The sequence below is a fragment of the Pleuronectes platessa genome, chromosome 6, assembly GCF_947347685.1.
Source record: "Pleuronectes platessa chromosome 6, fPlePla1.1, whole genome shotgun sequence".
NCBI lineage: Eukaryota > Metazoa > Chordata > Actinopteri > Pleuronectiformes > Pleuronectidae > Pleuronectes > Pleuronectes platessa.
Genome location: NC_070631.1, coordinates 15,791,909 through 15,802,183, shown reverse-complemented (window position 1 = coordinate 15,802,183; position 10,275 = coordinate 15,791,909). Strand labels below are relative to the sequence as shown.

The window sequence follows — 10,275 nt, the reverse complement described above, 5'->3', positions numbered from 1 at the left end:
GGTAGTAAAATGAACATAAGACATGAGCCATTGGTCTCGACTAAAATGTTCCAATGACACGAAATCACAGATTGGTTTATCCACCTTCTTCGTCACATTTGTTTTCATCAGCAGTAGTAAACCTGCTTTAGCGTTGATGGAGCGCCTGAGTCATAGCCTCAGCTTCTATTGTGTGACGAAGGCTCCTTTTGAACTGGGACAAGGCTGAACTATGAAGAAGTGTGTTAACTATTCAGTTGCATCTGTCTATCTGTGGCGCTCTTCTTTTTCACTTCTCCCGTAGCTCCTCTCATCTGTCTGTCGACCTCCTCCTGCTCTCTTCTCATCCCTACTGTCCTCTAAAGGTAAATGTTCTGTATTAATACAGAGCTTTTCTAATCTTGATGACCACACAAAGTGCTCTGCAGTACAGTTTTGCCATTTTCACATACATACAGTGCATCTATTTGCAGCACTTTCTCTCACATACATTACTCACACACTGCCGGCCCAGCCATCGGGGGCCATTTGGGGTTCAGTATCTTGCCCAAGGACAACTTCCAGTCGCAGAACAGGAGAAACTGGGATCCCACCACCGACCCTCTGGTTAGTGGACAACCTGGTCTGACCTCGTGAGGCACAGCCGACCTGCCAGGTTAGACAAAAGTAAGCCATTCAAACTGCACTATTATATATTTCAATAGGTGGATAAATATAGTCATCATTGCTGATTATTCCGATTGAGCTGACAGCCATAAAACACAACAACACTTCGAGATGCCAACTACAAGTCAGTGTTCAATGCAGCAGCAGAAGTAAATCAGTCAGCACTCTATCACCATCACTCTTCCACTGCGCACTCGTGTGCCTTCAAATTCGTTTTGTTTTTGATTTACAAACCTATAATCATGTCGAGATGTGTGTTTGAAATGATGGTGTAAAAAAAGTGTCGGAGAGCTATAGATCTAGACTTCCGAGCTGGCAAAGGACCCTGGTTCTTCACCTACCTGAACTTGTTCTCGTGTCCTGACTCATCCGCAGCTATGCAACAGGAGAAAACACTTCCTCCACCTCCTCCAGCCTGAGCTGAGCCTGGTCTTCATCCTTTTCCTTTTGAAAGCTTCCAAAAGCCTTCTAGTCCATGACACAAACCATAACGCAACAGCCATACAGTGTTGGCATTAAAACATGAATGAGAATGTAATGAGTGGAGTGTTTGATGGAAAAAAGGAGAAACAAAAAGTAAGGACCGTGGCTAGAGAGCACCTGGGGCAGAGAAGGGAACTTAAAATATTGGAAACTCAGAGCCCATGTGTATTCAGATTAAAAATAAATAGAAATAATTTAAAAGTCGAAGCAATACCAATATTACAAGGAGTTAAAATCTGCCCCAGCACATAAGCCTACCTTCTTCTATGTCTGGGGCTCAGCTGTGCCTGTTTTTGTTTGCCTTCATAGAAGTACAATAAGTAGTTGGGCCAGAGCTGTCTGGGACCCAGTCACAACAGATGTATCAAGATGTCATCTTTTAAGGAGCATCATTTGATCTGCATCACAAATACACACACTCACACAAATACCCACACACGCACACACACTCTCTCAACAGCATGTTTAACACAACCACAGTGTTTTGGAGAAGCTGAAATGAAAGCTGCCTGTCTGTAATGTAAGTGATTAGGTTAGTTTGTCAATAATCAACATGTAGGTGTTGGCAGTCTGGGGTCCCATATGTCGGCCCACTATTGGGCCAGGCCACAGCAAACCCAAATGTGTGACACATTTCACTAAGTTCATAGAAGCATGGTGGTAACGTCAAATAGTCCCTGTAGGTGATTGTAAGTTTTGTGCTGACTGAAAACTCTTGAGTACCATTATAGATTGAGTACTATATGTCCAACAAGAAGCTGAACATGAGCAGGTCAAGGTAAATTCTTCTTGTGCGTGCACTGTCATTATTCCACCATTTGGAGAAATGCACTCGTGGCTTTTAAAAGGTGATGTAACTAGTGAGTTTGTCATTAGTCTGGGAGTAGTCTCCAGTGGTATGAAATTCAGGGCTTTTTTCTTGCTAGCACTTGAGCTTCAGTAATTTCCCCCTAAAGATACCTTTTGTATCCATTTCAAAGTAAACTCATTCTTGCGTTTCTGTTAGTGAATCCTTTCATTTGTTTGAACAAGGTTTTGATTGTTATTGCTGCATCGGAAGATGCATGGCTCCATACTGTGGTCTCCTGGTATTGTCTATATAGCTGTACTTTTATTTAAGGATATACAGTAGTCATAACAGAAACCTTGCATATCAGCTCTGCTGCAGACACACAGCAAAACGCTACCTCTCTGAACATCAGGCAGCAGCGACAAGCAGCAGAACAGATCCACAGCACAGCCGTCATGCTCTGCTCACACAGGCAGTGTGGCCCGGGTATCTATAATGGGAATTAAACATCTGATACCTCCATAGAAGAACAATAAGCTGTTGGGTAACAAAGAGGCTAATGCCAGTTGTTCTCCTTCAAAAGGATGAGCCTGAACGAAGTCCAACATTATGATTGAAAAGAGCCAATCAGCAAGAGGTTGAAAGTCAAACTCAAACAGAGCCAGCAGCCTTTCGAAAAATTGTTTTAGGGGCTTGAAAACTCTTGACATAGAGTATTGTGGAAAAAAAACACATAGTTAACAATGTGCAGCTGGGAAACTGTTCTTCTCCAAAACATTTAGGTCATATTTAGTTACATGTTATAGGCCTGTTGTTTTTATGACTGAGAGTGATGGTTTGACAGCAAGGGCTGGTGTTTGCACGGGACAGCAACCCGTTTCTGACACAGCTTGTTTGCCTAACCATGCTCTTAAGGAAGCTCTGTTTAGCCTTAAATGTCCTCTTTCGCAGGACAGCCACAGGGCTAAATTCCTCAATGAGCTGAGAGAATAGGCTTTTTGTCTGCTGAAGACTCCAGGGATCTGCACTGGTTGCCATGTTGTCCAAATAACAAACACTCACAAATTCCTATGTATGAACTGGAGACATGAAAAGGTGAACTGTATAAAATGTTTTTGAAGGTCAATGTATCATCATAGGCAGCACACGCAATAAGCCTCGGTTTTGAAGTTACCAGGGATTACATGAGGGCAATCCGCTTAAACTCTCCACTTCTATGGTATTGTTGATCAAGATATATAATGACAAAGCCAATTCCACTGGATCAATGCCCTTGAGAAGGTTATACAAAACACCAGGAGTATACCAGATGTTACATTCAAATGATCCCACTAATAATTGTCATTTTTGGACAAAATACGAAAATCTCCATCCAAACAAGCATTTTAGCTCCATATCAGAAATAATCTCCATCCATACTAACACGCCTGAAAACTTCTATCACATGTCCATTCACGTAAAATGTGCATGCACACCGTCAGAGAAAACAGTAAGTCTAGTGTCTTCTCTGCAGTGGGTTCCTTATTTGCAGAAAAGTCCAAAAGTATAGTTAGTGAAAAGAAAAACCAGGGATTTTTTTAACTGGAACCATTTGAAAGATGGATCTGTTACTGGAAGTCAAGATAAGCACCTATTCAAATTTGTTGTGCATGTTGCATTCACCGCTGGTAGTCGAGGCTGGCGAGGAGGCTTTGTTACTGTCCAGAAAAGGGTCATGTGATAGGAGCGTGATGATTAGGGGAAGGATATGTCATGATCCAATCAGGAGGCAAATGTATACAAACTATACAAACTTAGTTACTTGAGCATTACTTGAGGTTTCAGACTGAAATGGTCCCTGAATCATTTCAAAAGTCTCCAATTGAGGTTCTCCAAAAGTAGATTTTGTGGGATTTTGACATGAAAAAGTTTGAAGTGCAGAGAGAAGGCATCCTGTTTTGATCACACTATATCAACGAGTGTGATTTGCATCAGAAAAGGACATCTGAACATGTAGGGCTCAAATGTCTTCAGTTCTCCATTGAAAACCCAACTCACAGTCCTTTTGAGAACTTTTCCAAAATCTGGAACAAGACGACCGTGTTTCTTTTCATTTAGAAAATCAGTTAAAAGTACAGAATAGCTATATTAAAAAAATACCTATGTTGATCATTTGCCGGAATGTTCCTTGACTCTGCGCTACTTGGGGATATTCTGAAAAGGTAAGAAAATTATTTAATATAGTTCTGTTAGTCTGGTATTATGATACCAGACATAAGGGGATTTCATGTATCTATGTTTTTGTGAAGTTTATACTGAAGTTGCAGCTCTTGATGAAACAATGACTTCTAACCTGAAGTGGCTGCAGGATGATCAAATTTTGCTTGTCTGAATAAATAAATAGAATAGCATAGTTTACTACTTATTGAAAGAACGTCCCTCTATGTCAACCCCACGTTGAGAGAAAATGAGCCCGAAGGGAAGAAGATGTCAACCGGAAATACAAGATGTTTCTAAAACTGTTGGTGTTAAGACTCACTCCAAATGTGGTCTGAATGGTTAGATCTCAGTCCTCATCTTCAAAGGATCCCCACCTGTACTTAAAGCTGTACATCATGTGATGGGACCACCAGGGAATGAAAAGAACTCTGTGAGCTAGTTCAGGCAGTCCACTGGAGCTGCGTTGCTCCAATCATGTGACATACATCCAGAGCCGGATTAAATAAATGGACTACACTAGGCAGACTGTATTTTTTGGGCCCCCCTCCATTGATGTTATTTATGAATTGAAATCTGAAACTTACCCAAGTTACTAATAAGAAGTTAATTCACATTTTACATAGCGTAGTCTTTGGATGTGTCGTACATTAAACAGACTATTTTTTGATTTTTATGATTTATACGTTATTACATGGCTCTATTAAATGCTATTAAATTATCCTTGTCCTATCCATTGCGAGTGTCATTGTTAAGGCAGTAGTACCAGTAAATCACCAATAGGTGTCAGCATTGCTATGTAAACAGAGCAAATCAGATAAATGTTGTAAGCTATTGCATTTTGCAGAAAATCTTAATTAAATGTGTTGATTAAATTGAATAGTTAAATAAGTAGTCAAATATACAAAGACCAATAAAATTTGCAGTAAGCGAAAGTGTGCTGTAGTGAGAAAGATGTTTATTTTCATGGACAACCATCACCTCTCTTCCATTTTCTGGTATTCAACACTCAGCAGCTCAGCTCCTGGTCTGGACTGTTCAGCAGTTCTCTCCACTGGTCTGGATGTTTCTCTGGACGGTGTGCTTTACTAGACTGCACTCTAAAAGCAGATTTAATCACAGAAACATCGTAGAAAAATAAGCAATCATTAAATAACTTGATCCATACCTTATGTTTATATTTTTTTGTATATTTTTTCTTTACTAACCTGCTCAGACAGCCAAGGAAAACGAGCCTGAATTGGGTGAACAAAAATTCTTGTCCCTTCTCCTGGAGCCCATATTCACACCTGTGATTAAGTACAGGAACAAGAAGACAAACATGAACGCTTCACATTTATCAAGACCATTTAGAAACTGTCCAACAATAAATAATAATAAATAAAACCAGCAGCACTTACTGAGGAAACCATTTAGCATGCTCCACTCAGGGATAATCTTCAGCCTTCCAGCATCGCAGGCCTCCATCGCAGCAGAAACACGTCTTGACAGCATCATCACGATCTTGTGGAGAAATAATAAAATGTATACATAAGATGAAAGACAGCTGTTTGAGATTTGAATATACTTGGTTTGTTCCTCATATTTCATTTCATTATAGTAGAAAGTATAGCCCTATATTATACATTTAATTTATATGCATTTTACATTTGATTTTAAAATGGGAAACTTACCTTTACAGATGCTTTCTCCTAAGTTTTGATGAGGCGAAGTCCTCGATAATGTCTTCAAAATCCAGGGAGGTTGTAAATCCATTCTCAATTGCCAACAGGGCAAAGGCATTCAGTTTTTTTTCTGTTACTGTTGCTCTCCGGTATGTTTTCACTCGTTTCAACAAAGAAAATGATCTTTCTCCTGAACAGTTTGCAATCGGTAATGTCAGATACATGCGAAGGCAAATGTCCACATTAGGGAAAGCATCCCTCAAGCCTAGCTCTAGGAGCTTCTTGTACATGGCCATGACTGATTCTTCATCTTTTACCATTGAGATGAACTGGCAAAACTCTGCTGTAAAGTCCTCCTCAAGATCCTGAGGGTATATTTTCTTCAGCTTTTCTGTGGCTGCATGGATTTGTTCAATGTCCATTGATTTCGTTTTAGTAAGGAAACCAAATTTCTCCTCCACATTTTTGTATGCGTCTTTGCGTCGTTTCAATTCTTGTGACAAGCAGTCACAGATGACATAATGTGAGTCAATCAGGAATGCTTCACGGCCTGAGCGCTGCACCTCTGGACCTGCAGACTCACCGAACAAAACTTTCTTCACTCGACTTCTTTGGCTATCTGCTTTGTATCCCTCTGTTGCTGTGAAGGTTTTGGCCTCTGCTTCATAGACATCAAAATCATTTCTGGCTTGTCCTATGAACTCTATGAGTGAACTGTACAGAATAGGAACAGTACATACATCAATTTGTACCTGCTGCAATGCTTTGCTGGTTAAATTGATTCTTCTCAGCAGGTCATCCCACACTACTGTCATAACCGCAGTTTCAAGGGTGTCCATCACTGTTATTAATTGACACGCCTCATATTGAGCAGCTCTGGGGGTTCCATGGTCAACTTTGATTTCATTCAAAGCATCTTGAATAGCTTTGTAGCCAAATCTCAGAGCTTTTGTTGCATCAGCTCTCGCAGACCACCTTGTGCCGGAAAGGCTCTTCAGTGTCAGACCTCGCTCGCATTTTGTGAGGTGGGCTGTTAAAATCTCCCACCGCCAAGTTGAAGCTGAGAAAAAGTTGTAGAGATTTTGAATGAAGCCAAAAAATGAAACTGCTTCTAGGCAACATTCTGCTGCACATGCACCAACTAAATTAAGAGAATGTGCAGAACATGGTATGAAGTCAGCATTAGGATTTTTATTTTTTATTCTTGCCTGCAGTCCAGAATATTTCCCTGCCATATTACTTGCATTGTCATAGCTCTGCCCACGACAGTCCATCAAATCAATGTCCAGTTCTTTTAACTCAGATTTGAGTGTTTCCTCCATGTGTTCTGCAGTATGACCATGTAGTGGTATGAACTCCAAAAATCTCTCGACAGGCTCCCCACTTTTCTTCAGGACATAGCGAATGATCAAAGAGAGCTGATCAACATGTGTGATGTCAGGTGTTGAGTCCACAATGATGGAGAAATACTTGCCATCTTTAACTTCTTTTACAATAGCATGCAGAACCTTCTCAGCCATCAGCTGAATAAACTCATCACAAACTGTAGAGGACAGGTAACTGGTATTTCCCCTGCCCTTGTTTCCGTATCTGGCTAGATGTTCTGACAGTAGTGGATCAAAGCGACTAATTAACTCCAAGCAGCCCAAAAAGTTCCCATTGTGGGGTGATCCTACTACCTCATTGTCCCCACGGAAGGGCAGTCCTCGCGAAGAAAGAAACTGAATAGTTGCCACTATACGTTTCAGAATGTTGAGCCAGTATGCTCTCTCAGACTCCTGTTGCTGTACTATGTTTGAATCTATGCGTGCATTTTTATTTCCAAGTGATGATAGACTCAGCACAGCAGTGCGATGATCCATACCATTCTCATGTTCATGCAAGCGATTAGCACAGTTTTTCCAGTCATTAAATCCAGTGACAATTGATTGTCTCTTATACTGAACAACTTGCAGCAGTAACAGAATACAGTGCCAGTAGACGGTGAGTACACTAACCATCTTCTTGACAGGGTTTCTCCATTTAGCTTTTTTCTAAAGAAATGTTCCTTAGTTAAGCTTCGGTTAATGTCTCCATATTTTCTCTGTGATGCAGAGAAATCTCCAATATTTTGACAGGGATGGTTTAGTGCAAAGTCCCACTTTGCAGGATCAGATGGATAGCTTGTCAATACCCTTTCCGGGTCTAGAGGCTCCGTCAAAACTATATTGGGCTCACTTTTTCTGGCCGGCTGCTGTTCTTCCATCATTTTGTCATTCTCCTGTGATGGCGCTGATGTTGAAGGCGCCGAAGCGTCTTCCGGTGCGTCTTCGGGCCGCGTCTCCGGGCCTGGCTCGGCCTCTGGCTCTGCTAACACTAGCAGGTTTACAGCTGTCGGGCGGCTGCCCGACAGAAACTTCTGTATAGCCCCCCGCTGTCTCTTCTTTTGTTCCTCTTCATTTTTCTTCTTTTTACGTTTTGCTGCACCTGAAAGCATCTTGAATGTTAGCCTACTCAAAAAACGACCTGGCTGCCTGCCTGCTAGCTTAATTGTCCCGCTTAGTCCTGACCGGCGGACCTCCGCACTGGACTTAACTGACTGGCGTTAATGTGACGTCACGTAACGTAACGTTAAGAGATAAACAACGTCACTATTTTTAGTTAATTAATAAATATTGATATATTAAAACTGAAATAAATTGTAGATAGGATATTTGTATATTTTTATTTTATTTTATTTATTTATTTATTTTTTGGTCCCTCTGTCTGGCCCCTCCCTGCCAATCAGGCCCTAGGCACGTGCCTAGTTTGCCTTTGCGTTAATCCGGCTCTGCATACATCATGTGCCATATACCTCACACTCCACAATCATTTATAATACACACCCACCTTATTAGGCGCCCTATTTAAGCAGACAATATTTCCCATCACTCCCTTTGCTTGCCCCACTGCTGCGTCATATAATCATATGTCTGAGCCTAGAAAACAAACACTTACCTGTTCAACTGTTTCAAACAGAAACAGGAACTGATGTTATTATAGGTCTGAACACGGCCATCACACTAATTGTGGAGATTTAAGGACGATGGTTGTTCGTAGCCAGATGGCCACGAACAACCTCTGACCTAAGTTGTAGTGGAAAAATGTAAGTGTGGTTGAAAATTATTTTGTAGTTGAAAAGTAAGTTTTTGCAGACTTGTCTAAAGACTTTTATGACCTGAAACTTTGATGACTTTTTTTTATCACTTATTTACTCTTTAAAAACTGAATGTATGGCTGCTTATCTCCAAAGAAAACATATGTAAATCAGATTCCTGTGTTTAGATTCCTCTCTCAAACTGCACCTATGAACCAGTCTGAACTGGCTCAGAGAGACAGTCTTAGTCCCCTTGAAATTTGACTGTCCTGCAACTTCACTCTGAGATCCCTGTGACTCTCTGTGTTGATCCTTTTTGCACAAAGCCCCTATTAAAATACACAAAGACAAATTTGGTGTTCCAGCCTCTTGTATTTCCAGATTTCCATCACAAAGTAATGATGAGTTCGGCTCAATATGCAAGAGACTGAGTCAGTGGCAGAGAATGACAAACTGCGCAATTTAAATATTTCACACAAATAAAATGGTCTTTTCAAATAATTTTAATTATGCATTTTTGCAGGATAATATGTCAATGACTAAACTATTCTTTAAACAACAAACAGTATTGCAGATTTAGGGTCAATCTATATCATTGATCTGCTATTCCTTCTCTGGGCATGCACATTATCAATCATTATTCTTTTATGGTTGCTCCTAAAAGCTGCAATTACACCTTGATGTCAATTATGTCTTATCGCTCACAATCAACTTTATTAATCTTAACTTGGTACTTAAGAGCATTTTAAAGTTTAATTTGACCAATGTGGGTATTTTCAAGTAGTATGTGTTTGTTTGAGCCTGATAAAAAACATTTTTGGTTTGTAAATATTTAGCAGCAATTTATTGAGAACAAAGTGAGGTAACAAAAACTAAAATATTTTATTATAAACGGATTTAACGATTAGAGTTTATATGACTGTGTTGTAACCACTCATCACTTGTAAAGAGACAGTTTAACTGCCTATTTAATGAAATTGAATAGTTTAATAAAAACCTGACACAAACATGAAAATGTCCGCGACCTTTTGTGCCCTTTTCTCTGACCTTTTATGTTTCCAATACATCAGCTGCACCACACACTTATTGAACACATCCCATTTGATGCCTTATACCCAATTAATCAGGCTTCATGACCAAACAGTAAATGACACATACAAATAAGAAGTTATAATGATGACTTGGTCAACTGTGCCACTAAGTATAGAATTAGATAAACATTACTTGTATAGTAATAAGATGAATAGAAGATTCTTTGCAAAAACTTGGTAATTTAATTGAAATACTCTCCTAAGTATTATTACTTCCATTTTAGTTGTTCTGTAAACACAAACACACACACACACACACACACACACACACACACACACACAGACACACAC

At 40.0% G+C, this 10,275-nt stretch overlaps 1 long non-coding RNA gene across 1 annotated transcript; it reads right to left on the bottom strand.

Annotated features, from left to right (window-relative positions):
* Positions 1-5,067: 5,067 nt before the first annotated feature.
* On the bottom strand, positions 5,068-6,287 carry LOC128442867 (uncharacterized). Its single transcript, XR_008338902.1, has 4 exons — positions 5,788-6,287; positions 5,515-5,617; positions 5,323-5,403; positions 5,068-5,214 (listed from the first exon to the last, which is right to left on the bottom strand). It is a non-coding gene; the product is annotated as an uncharacterized LOC128442867 (long non-coding RNA).
* Between the last annotated feature and the right edge of the window lie 3,988 nt (positions 6,288-10,275).